At 41.6% G+C, this 12046-nt stretch overlaps 1 protein-coding gene across 2 annotated transcripts in view; it reads right to left on the bottom strand.

The window, feature by feature from the left end:
* Positions 1-11626, bottom strand: part of CA5B (carbonic anhydrase 5B) — a 69126-nt gene extending 57500 nt beyond the window's left edge. The window contains exon 1 of one of the 2 annotated variants that reach the window (XM_069100644.1): positions 11486-11626. The gene's annotated coding sequence lies outside the window, so the exon portion shown is untranslated. Of the gene's footprint in view, positions 1-11448 lie in introns of both variants that reach the window. The other variant, XM_069100643.1, reaches the window with a different exon arrangement.
* Between the last annotated feature and the right edge of the window lie 420 nt (positions 11627-12046).

The raw sequence follows: 12046 nt of genomic DNA, 5'->3' as shown, positions 1-12046 counted from the left end.
AGGAAGGTAAATCTAATGAGCCCTATAAAATGAATAAATGAAGAAAACATTTACGAAACACTTACTATGGGCAAAGCACTGTGCTATGTGCAAAAGATACCTGTGGAAAAGTAAGACAGAACCAGCTCTCAAGGAGCTCACAAAAATTCTGTCACCAAGTCCCACTTTGTGTGAGGGTCAGGAAGAAAATAAAGAAATAAGAAAAGAATAAGACAACATGGAAAATGGTGAATTAATCAACATTTCTTGGAAAGAGGCAATTCAAATTAATGTCATTCGCAGCAGGAGATTGAAAGGGGGTAGGAATGGCCTTGGAGAATACAGCATATAAGATCTGGGGTGGGGGAGAGGGAGAAACAGACCAGGAGGAAGAGAGAAAGAGAGGGAAATAACAATGCAATTCCATAGTAAATTCATTAGATTTGGTATTGGGCAAAGTATTGAAAAAGAGATGAGGAAAAGGAAGGAGCCAGGGATGAAATCAGTGTATGCAAAACAAGGTACGGGGAACTGACTTGGGCTAGCTCTGCAGTGCAGCAAATTGGGCATCAAGCCTGGGGTCAAGAGGACTCACCTTCCTGAGCTCAAAACTAGCCTCAGGTGTTTACTAGCTGTGTGACCCCGGGCAAGTCACTCAACTCTGTCTGCCTCTGTTTCCTCATCTGTAAAACTGAGCTGGAGAAGGAAATGACAAACTGTAAGACAAACAAACACAGCACACAGGAGGGCTGCTCTTGATCTGCTCAGACAGGAAAGCACTAAGAAGGGCTCAATGATCTTACTCCATTCTAGTCTAGTTTCTCAGAGAAGGCCTGCTGAGAATAGGAGGACAAACTCCTGCAGTGTTCCCCAATCCCCCTTCTCGCAGGGGCCGGGGAGAAGGGGGAGCAACTCTCCCTGCGTCTTGATGGGGTCAGTCCCCCGAGACAGGCACAACTGGTGCATCCCCTCAAGCCTCCATGGGGGCCAGCTGAGGCATCCACAGCATTGATACATTCAACCCTAAGGTCCCCACTCACTGACCAGTGCCCACCTGTTTTATAGGGGCGACGGACAAAGAAGGCACGTTGTCAGCAACAGCCTCACGAGTTCACATCACCCCGTCCCTGTATCTCACTGTGCAGTCGCAGCGGATGTTTATATTCTTTGTCATTATATAATGCTGTGCAAGCGTGGTGTTTTGAACCATAACTGTGGGAACTCGTATCTAACACCTGGGAACAAGAGATTGTTATGGTTATGGATCCTGGGAAACTGAACTCTAAGAAATAATAACAAAAATTCACTTTACACACACTAAAATCCACCTTTCTTACACTAAAATTCACCTTACTTACACAAACCACTCCAGAATCTTTGCCAAGAAAACCTGACAGAGTTGGACACAGCTGACCAACAACAATAACAAAAAATGCTGACTTTGACAGGAATTTTAAAAAATAAAAGACAAAATAACAGTGGAAGAAAATACAAACTTAACAATTTGTTATAAACGTGAATGTTAATGAATGAATAAATGAATCAGTTAGTAATTATTAACTGCCAAGCATAATGCAAGGTGCTGGTAACCAGAATTAAACAGGTCCTAACCTCAAGAAGCTTATCCTCTACTGAGGGATATAGTATGTTCACAGTTGACAAACAAGGTATGTTATGTACCAAACTCATACAAAATAATTCAGGGAGGGAAATGCCACTTGGACTCATCCTTGAAGGGAGCTAATGGTCCCAAGACACGAAGGTGAAGAGAGAGAAAGACAGCATTGTAGGCATGGGGGACAGCCTATACAAAGGCAGATGGAAATGAGAGACAAAATGTCATGCATGGGGAAGAGCAAGTTAGTCCAGTGAGTGAAGACAGCATAGAAAGATAAACTAAAACCAGACTATAAAGGCCTTCAAGTGCCCCCCAAAAAAGATGGTTTATCCTAGAATCAATGAGGAGTCCCTGAAGCTTCTTAAGGAAGGGAGTGACATAATTAAACCTTCAGTTAGAATATAAGATTGGATGCAGAGATATTGTGCCTAGAATTCTCTCTCTCATCTTCTCTACCTCCTGGATTCTCAGGCTTCCTTCAAATCTCAGCTAAAATCCTACCTTCTTCAAGAAGTATCTTGGGATTTCCCCTTAATGTTAGTACCTTCCCTTTCAGATTGCCTCCAATTTAGCCTATATTTATCTTGTTTGTAATGTAGTTGTTTGCATGTTGTCTACCCCAAGAGATTCTGAGCTGTTTGATGACTATTTCCACTTTTCTTTGTATTTAGTCTGGCACAGATTTAAGTGGCTAATAAAATAATTGTTGACTTGACTTGTCCAATTGGGATGTTATTGTAATATTCCATGCAAGAGATTACAAGGGCCTAAACTCACCTGTTGTGGTATGAGTAGAGAGAAGAGAGTGAATCTAAGAGATGTTGAAGAGGGAGAATTAACAAGATTTGGTAACTGGATATGGGGGTGTGGAAGAGTGTAGAATCCAGGACAATTTTTAGGTTGTGAACCTGAGTAAACAGAAAAATTCCTTCAACAAAAATAACGAAGTTCAGAAGAGAGATAGGTTCAGGGAGAAGGATAATTATTTTTGGACTTAGGCTTAGAGAGTTTGAGATACCTTACAGACACCTAGGTAGAGATGTCAATCAGCATAACGAAATTATTTGGTCACCTTAGAGACACAGTTTCATTTTAGTTATGATACTGAAAATTACAAAGATTGCAAAGTCATGAGACATGAAAGGGAGGTGAGAAAGAGAATGGCTTTTTCTAGGAGTTTGATGATGAAAGGGAGGAGAGATAAACAGCAATAGCCTGAGAGGCAGCTAAAGTTAAGCAAATTATTTTAGCTATTTAGTAAGGAGACAGTAAATAAGAAGTTGAAAATTAGGAAGAGAGAGGGGCTGATCAAAGGAGCAAAAGAGAATTCTCACAGGGAATTGGATCAAGAACTCCAAGACTGGAGCAAAAGGGAAGACAATGGAGCAGGGTCTGGAATAACGTTGGGATAATTTGAAGTATGAAACTAGGAGAGAGAGCTCTTGAAGGCTGGCATCAAGAATGAGGGTGAGGTTCTCTTGAGATAGAAGGGGGAAGGGTGGTATAAGTTACTTGAGAAGAGAAGTTGGGAATATTACTGTGGGACATTGTTACAGGAATGTAAATTTTTAAGATCTTCTCTGCCCCTAGGTTAAGTGCACCTGGAGCCTGAGGTGGGAGGCTTGTTTTTCAGGAGATACTTTGTGATTGGGCAGTGGGTCAAGAGGGTTGTTATTTTTCTCTGAGCCAGAAGGCTATATAATCCCTGATGTAAGACTTTGTTTTGGGGCTCACTCTGAGAAGTGTTGTGTGATTTGACCAGATGAGACTCTGGGCAGCCATTGAGAGCCCCCTGGCTTTGATGCTTCCCTCTCTGGTAACTGTGATTTGGTATGGATGTAATGGTTGGACAGTTGGAGGCCTGTCTGCTTGAAATGTTTCTGTCTGTATACTCTGAAGTTCGGGGTGCTGACCTTTTTCCCCTGAACTAGGTAAATGATATGTTTGATTGATTAAAGCAAGACTGTTAATCCATTTTGATTTGCTTTTCTTTAGAAAAGCAGATCTAAGAACCCGTGTTGGCTATATACATATATAAAAACCCATAACCAGGGTGGCTACCCTGGATATGCTAGGATGCTTGCTGCTACAGACACATGGTAGAGAGTCACTCAGGAACAGTGAAAAGATTGCCTTGAAGAGTGAGGATCCAGTTGAGATAAGATAACAAAATTTAGTGGATCAGGTCAGATTGATGGGGTGCTTGGGATCCATGTTTGTAATATCAGTCTGTAATATCAGTTTGTAAATCAATTTGTAAAACCAGACTGTAAAATCACATTTCCCCCTCCCCAGGCTCAGAGCATTAACTCTGTCCTTTCCCCCTGCCAGCTCTCTGCCCAGCAACAACTCATGAACTGTTTATTTTTGCTTGGAACAATAACAAGCTACACCTATGGATCCTTCACTAAACCATCTATAAATATTTTAGCTTAAGGCAAATGTTATCTCCCCTTAGTATAATGGCCAGCTGTACCTATGAATCCTTCAATGCATTATCTATAGGTTAACTCCTTAGTCAATTATACATATACTGAGTCTCCATTAGCCTTGGTTCCCAACATCTATCTTGTCAAACGTGACACTGATGGTGGCAGACTAGGCACTTGTCAGTAAGCTCTTGACCGCTAGCTGAAGCTTAGTGAAGGCTTCAAGCCTAAAACCACACCTCCAGGTAGCCCCTCCTTGGGCTATTTCCCAGTGAATTATAGGCAATACACCTGCGCAGCTGATGTTTAAAAGTGCATGTTTCTTTAAGCACTGACCACTCATTAACTCCTCCCTAATCCCACCCTTACTCACCTAGTTAGCATAATTGTCATCTGATTTACTGTCTTGACTCCTTAAAACTATACCTGTGACTTCTTTAAGTTTGCCTGCTGTACAACATAACAGTAAACTTGCAGGTTCCTTAAGAACCCCTGCCTGCTGTAAAATGTAACAATAAACTTTTACAATCTTGACTCCAAGTTTGCTTGGGCCTACTGAATTCTTTCCAGACTGAATCACAGGGATTCTGGTCATTGATATTGATCAGAGTTCCTGCATAACCTATTGCCATTCCTCCATCAAGATTGCTTATTCAACTTCCTCTGGGATCTGTGAAATTTTAAGACTTATCTCCAACATGGATTTTTTTCTTTGTGTACACTTGATCTAATGTAGCCACCCTTCTTGACTTCAGCTTCTTAAAGACCATTTATTCTTTTTTCATATAGCACGTTGGGGAATAAGGTTTAAGAGTCCAAATGTGGTTTTACTGTTACTGATGATGGAAATCGACTTCTACAGAAATGCTGACAAATCTGTTCCATTTTCTGTTTATAGTTCTCTTGCCAGTTTTATTGATTGATACCCTTGGGATGACAAAGCTTAATTGAATCTCAAGCCAATATTTCTGTAGATCTGTTTTTACCTCCACTGCTTTTCACTGTTTTATGAAGCAATATTGCTTCTAATCTTCTCCCATCCTCTCCAAAGTGTAACAATGGTATTGATGACAAAAAGCATCAATAAAAAATTTAAAATATATAGTTTAGAGATACTGAAAATCTTAATTTTGTAAATAAATTATGAAAGCCAAATAGATGTGACCTATCGACAAATTTATAGCAAAATTCTAAAATACGAAAATTAGCATTTTAAAATTTGCCCTCAGTAACAAGCTTAGTGAAATAAGGCTGCAAATGATTGTACTTAATGTAGCAGATGTGGTGTTTAAAGGTTCTGCTAATCAATTTTTACATAAAAATTATATTTCCCCAATAATTTATATTATCCTCTTGGAAATGCTTCATCTTCATTTATAACTACTACATTGTGAGTATCAGATGAATTGACATATGTGAAGCACAATGCAAACCTCAAAATGCTATCCTGTAACATTCTTTGCCAAGTGAAGATATAACAAAGATTATCTTCAAAAATATCCCTTTTTCCCAAAATATATCACTTTCCCCTTCTTGATAAATAGCTCAATAAAATAGTGTGGAAGAAGAAAATGATGCATGAATTGTAAAGTGGTATAAAAATATAAACTATTATTATTATCTACAAATCATCCCAGAAATCCACAGGATAAACCTTGACTAAGTCAGGCCAAGACCATAAGGAAAATATAAAAGATGAACAATTTATTCTTAGAATCATTTGGTTCAAGGCTTTCTTCTCTCTATCATCTTACTGTCACCAGTTTGGGGACTTCAATACTCATGTTGGCCATCCCTCTAACATTCAGGCCACAATCTCTTCAACTCCAGTGACTTCTTTCCTCTACCCTATTTCAGCCATGCACTGTCTGCATTACACCTTGAATCAGAAAAGAAATTCCAAAATTTTGAAATTTGAAATTCCCTTCTCCAGCTACAGCATCATATCCTTTCACCTCTTCAATACTTCTCACTTACATAAAATCTGTTCTTCACTCCCATTATCAGCCCTTTAACCCCTCCTTATAATAATCTTCTAGTCTTTCTTTCCCAAGTTGCCTTCACTTACCACTCTCCTGCCCCCCCCCCCAGTTTAGAAACCATGATCTGAGACTCTGATTCACTTGCCACCATCTCAAAATCCCTCACCCCTGACCATTCTGTCTTGACTTACTAATGCTACATTGGACAACCCCAATCATCCAATTCTTCTGCTCCGACTGCTGAGGGTGACTGGATCAAGTTATGAAATTGAGTTAATTTCACCTATACTGCACTGGGTCCCTTCCTTAAATGGAAGATTTAGGAGGAGCTCTCCAATTTACAGTGAAGGAGGGCTCCCAATGCCAGGGGGTACTGAAGAGGAGTGAGTTCCAGAGTTCCTTTGATTTTGAAGGAAGATGAGTTACTGAAGATAATGAACAGCTGAGTGGGAGATAATTACAGTACAATAACATCCCATTCCATTCACATGCCATAATTTGTTCAGCCATCACCCATATGATGATTACCCCCTTTCGTTTCCAGGGTTATTTTTTGCCACTACAAAAAGAGTTTCTATTAATATTTTTGCACCTTCATTTTCCAGGGGTTTTTTGCCACTACAAAAAGAGTTTCTATTAATATTTTTGCAATATAGAAACTTTTCCTCTTTCTGTGATCTCTTTGGGGCATAGGCATGGTAGTAGTATTTTCGGTCAGATATTCACAATTTAGTAACTTTTTGGAATATCTAGGACAATTCATAATTTCTACCTTAGCAGCTGCCTCCAGAGTCCTCAATGACTTCTAACACCTTTTCCTAGGTGCTGTCTCAGGGTAGGAACTCTCCAACAGCATCAGGCCCACCTTCTACCCTTCCAAATCCATCAGAATGGGGGAGGTGGCAGCTCTGTACTCTGCCTGAATCTAGATCTACCCACCTGTTGAAACCAACCCTGGGATCTGAGAACTCCACCCACCTGTTGAGGTAGACCTGAGACCAAGCAGCAGCCAGTATGTTAGCAAGATGCATTACAGCTTTTATCACATTGCCTTTCCTCAAAATCCACCCCACTTCTGAGCTTCTCCATTTCTGTTGAGGGAACAATCATTGTTAAGAGTCACAAAGGTACAGGGGCGGCCAGGTGGCTCAGTGAGTAAGAGCACTGGCTCCAGCATCGGGATGACCTGGGGATCAAATCCGGGCTCAGACACTCAGCACCACACCCAGAAATAACTGGCCATGTAACCTTGAGCTAGTTACTTAACCCCGATTGCTTAAAAAAAAGAGTCACGAAGGTTCACAATCTTGGTATCATCTTAACTCCTCAGTCTTCCTCACCCCACATAACCAATACAGTGTTATAGTTTCTATCTTCACAGCATCTCCTATATCCTCTCTACTCATATAGACAACACCCTGGTTCAGACCCTCATTACCTTTAGCCTGGACTACTGAAGTACCTTCCTATTTGGACTCCAAAATCATTTTCCTCAAGTGCCCGTCTAACCATGTCACTCCCCTAGCCAATACACTTCAGTGGCTCCCTACCAACTTCAAAACAAAATATTACTTCATTTTTATCTCACTTTCCTAAATTTCTATTTTCTCATTAAGTTTTAGAATGCACATAACTATTACTACAATAGGAAAGGGGAAGGGCACAAGCATGTATGAAGAATCTCCCATGGGCCAGGCACTGTGCCAAGCACTTCACAACTATTATTATCTTATTGGGTCCTCACAACAACTCTGGAAGGCAGGTACTATTATTGTCCCCATTTTACATTTTCCTGAGGCAGGCAAAAGTTAAGTGACTTTTTTCTTGTTGTTCATTAGTTTCAGTCACGGCCAATTCTTTGTGAGCCTATGTGAGGTTTTCTTGGCAAAGACACTGGAGTGGTTTGCCATTTCCTTCTCCAGCTCATTTTACAGATGAGAATACTGAGGGAAAGAGGGTGAAGTGACTTACCCAGGGTCACACAGCTAGTAAGTGTCTAGGCAGGATTTTAACTCAGGTCTTCCTGACTCTGGGCTCATTGCTCCATCCGCTAAACCACCTAACTGCAGTATACATAAGTTATTTATAAACAAGTAAATATACACATATGGGATGTGATTAAAAAATTAATGAGAGTTCTGTTAACTACCCTTCTTCATTTTACAGATGACAAAAAACGAGGCCTGGAAGGGGTTAGACAGAAGAACTGGGAAGAAATATATAGTGTTTGGATTATATAAAGTGATTTTCTCAAAACAGCCCTTTGTGTTTGGCAGCTGAAATACTATTATTCCTTTTTGCAATAAGGAAATGGGGACGCAAAAACCTGGCTATGGTGATAACTGGGAAATGTTAAGATGATGACTTGACCCAGATCTTCTGACTCCAAAACTAGTTTGTAGTATTCTTTCCAAGAACTCACAAAAGCATTTAATTAATTGATTTGAATTGAATCTAGTCCAATTCCTTACTGGATACCTGAATTAATTCTATAACACTGTTGACAAATGTTCATCCATCCTTTTCTTGAATGCTTCAAATGAGAGGGAACTCATGTCAACCACCTTATGATACCATTCATTCTGGTTTTTAGGAAGTTCCTAAGTCAAAATATGCTCCCTATTTAGTCTTCCTGCTGCAGTCATTGCTTTTCCAATCCATCCTCTGCAGAGCTACCAAGATTATTGTCCTAAAGTATGAGTTTAACTATGTCACTGCCCTGTTCACTAAACTTAAGTGGCTCCCTATTGACTCTAAAAACAAAATATTTCATTTTTATCTCATCTTTCTAACTATTTGTAATTTCTATTCCTTGATCCTAGCTTTGCCTTTTGGATTATGCCTCACATTACGAATATAATTCCTCTTTTAGGGTACTGATGTTCGCTAATCTCCCATCCATCAATGCTGATACTCTCAGCAGAGATATACTTAGATATTTAAGGTGAATATTTATGTAAATATTTAACAACTGGCTCTCTGAGGAAAAGCACTTGCAGGACACAATTTTAAGCTTAATCCACATGATTAACATTTTCTCCATCACTTTTTAAAGTTTGGACAATCAACAATAAATGAAAACATGATTTGTAACACTTGCTGATTTCCAAGGTGTAAATGTTCACATTAAAAAGTTAATGATTGGCTCCAGGAGTGCGTTCCAGTACACCCCTGCCATAAGTAATAAGTCTTTCATTGTGAGTTGAAAGCAAGTTTAAAGCTTTTTCAAGAACTCATGAACTAAAAATATGTCAGATGGTCCCAACCAGTCAACAAGCACTTATTAAATGTTACTATGTAAAATGTACCAAGTACTAGGGATACAATCAATACAAATATGAGCAAAAAGAAAATCAGTCCCTTGCTCTTAAGGAGTTTACATGCTAATGACAAAGACAAGACAAACACAAAAGACACAGAAAAGTTAGAGGAGATGGGGAAGGAGGTCCTTTTTGGTACACGGTGGCTTTTTAGGATGACTGATCTGGGCTCTTCCTCCAAACAGAAATGCTGAGAAGAACTAACCAATGGAAGAAGAGATCCATAGGAATTCCTCAAGAGGCAACTGAGCCATGGTGAAATGCTTTTCTGCCGTTTTCTATACTGGGGCTTTTAGTCAAAAAGAAATACTGGAAATTCATTTTGAAAACTGTAGTAATAACCATAGTTGAAAATCTCTCTCTCAGGGAAATCTTAAGTTCAGACAAGTGGGGATAAAGAAAAGAAGAATGGCTTCCATTAATCAAGCTGTGTAACGTGACCCAGAATTGCCCTTTCGGGGCATTGCGAAACAGACTTGTTTCCTTTTGCTGTAAAGAAGTAAAGAATGAGAACCAGTCTGAAGAGATGCCTGAAGGAAATCTTGTTTGATACTAAAGATTATAATTTTGTACTTTGTCTATCCTTGTCTTGAAGAGCTAAAGGTAACTGAATATATCTTATGTGTGTAATATATACACATAGAATATATATATAATATATATATTTAGATATATGTCTAGAACAACATTTACTATATATGTACATAAACCCAGAGTTAACAACAGTTTTAGTTGATGTGAATTTTATTTATATTTCTGTAACACCAATTTAGAACTTGAAACCATTTTCTTCCATCATGAGAAATCTGAGAACACAAAGAGTTTTAATGTCATCTATAAAAATTCTGAATTTTAAGTGTCATCTATAAAGAGAATGAGTTTAACTGTTATTCAGAAAAACTCATTGACAGGAAACATTAATAGCTTGAAAGAAACTTTGAGAAGACAAGGAGAAAGAAAACTTCTTTCCTGTTCCCTTGCAAAAAAACAATAAAAGAATGTTTGAGAAGCTTTGACTGGAATTTTGAGAGCTGAATGTTGGGAAAGTTTTACAAATTAAGAAAACAGAACAATAGTGATGGTTTGAGATGCCTCCGGGAGATCCTTCACACAACGAACATTGTAAATAATAATGTAGGTCTTTGTGTTGGCACCATTAGTTACATTATTAATCAATTATGTAGTCACTTTTACATTTATTTAAGTCTAGGAGATTGAATTGATATAAACGGATATGAGCAACTACTCTCTTTTGGGGAAGGGTTTCCATGTGTTCAATGCCTCCACCTCAGTTCATTAAATACTAACAGCTAAATTATTCAGGAAATTCACTTTGTCAAGAAAATGAAAATTTTCTAAACTTGGACAGAAAAATAAAACAAAAAGCTTTACTTTCTTCCCTGTTAAAAATAAAGATTATAGGGGTGGCTAGGTGGTGCAGTGAATAGAGCACTGGCCCTGGAGTCAGGAGGACCTGAGTTCAAATCCAGCATCAGACACTTAACACAAAAAACTAGCTGTGTGACCTTGGACAAGTCACTTAACCCCACTTGCCCTACCTTCCCCCCTCCAAAAAGCAAAAAAAAAAAAATATTATAAAGATCATAACAATTTTGTCTCTGTCAGACTAACTCCTAGTGAAAGGAAAAGATCATTATTTGCTTTTCCATTTTGTGGGCACGTGCGCGTGTGTGTGCCCTCCACATTTACAAAGGCTCCTTGCCCCTGGTGTGTCAGCCCAAACCTGAGGAGCGGGACTGAAGCAAGGGCAGGACCCGGGCTGGGAAGGCGGAAAGGAGCCCTTCAGAGTGCCTTCCCTCGGGGGAGGAGGGGCGGGGCTGCCAAGGGGGCGGGGGAGGGGAGGGGCTGCCGGGGGGGGGCCGCCAGGGGCGGGGGGAGGGGCAAGAGAACGTCGTCCGAGGGCTGGGCGTGCAGTCCGACAGATGGCGCCGTCATCCCAGCCCCGCTCCACCTCCCCCCCCCTCCTCTAAACTCGCGCTAGGTCCTGGGAGAAAGGGGGAGGGTGGCGCGTGTGGGCTCGGGCTCGCGCTCTTCGCGCGGCCTTCTTCCCTCCCTGAGCTCAGCCTCGGCGTCGCCGGCCCCGTTTCCCAAACCGTTACCTTCGGCTCCGCGCTCGGGCGCGCGCTCGGCCGTTACCTTAGGCTCCGCGCTCGGGCGCGCGCTCGGCGGGGCGCGCGCTCGCGCCGCTCCCGCTCATTCCCCTACCAGCCGTCGCCTCCGCGCCGCCGCCATCTTGGGAGACACCCCTCCTCCTCCCTCTGCGTGTGGGCGCGCGCCGCGGGGGCGCGGAGGCCCGGGCTCCGTTAGCGCGTGTGTGGTCCCCAGAGGGCGTTAGCGGCGGGGGCGGGGGGCGGAGGAATGTTTAACGACCGGCTCCCCGGGGGAAGCGGAAATATGGTCGCACTACATTTTCAAGTTTAGTCCGCGTTTGTGAACAGTTTTTCCATCGCTCTCTTTGAGGGCAGACAAGCAACAGAAGAGTCACCCAAGGCCCAGCTTCTAAACTGCAGATTTGGCGGGGCCGAGGCTGTCACTGGAAATGGAGTAACGTGGTCCTGGAGGCTGATGACCCGCGTGGACCCCTGGCGAGTGACCGTGGATTCCGTGGGGGAGGGCCCCGCCCCAGGGGTCTGCACGTGGCCGACGCGTTGCCCCCCCCCCCCCCCCCCCCCCCCCCCCCCCCCCCCCCCCCCCCCC

Source organism: Petaurus breviceps, unplaced genomic scaffold, assembly GCF_028583685.1.
Source record: "Petaurus breviceps papuanus isolate PSGF00001 unplaced genomic scaffold, PetGlider_PUasm1.0 419, whole genome shotgun sequence".
Lineage (NCBI taxonomy): Eukaryota > Metazoa > Chordata > Mammalia > Diprotodontia > Petauridae > Petaurus > Petaurus breviceps.
Note: the sequence above shows the minus strand (reverse complement) of the source record. Positions and strands in the feature narration are given on the sequence as shown.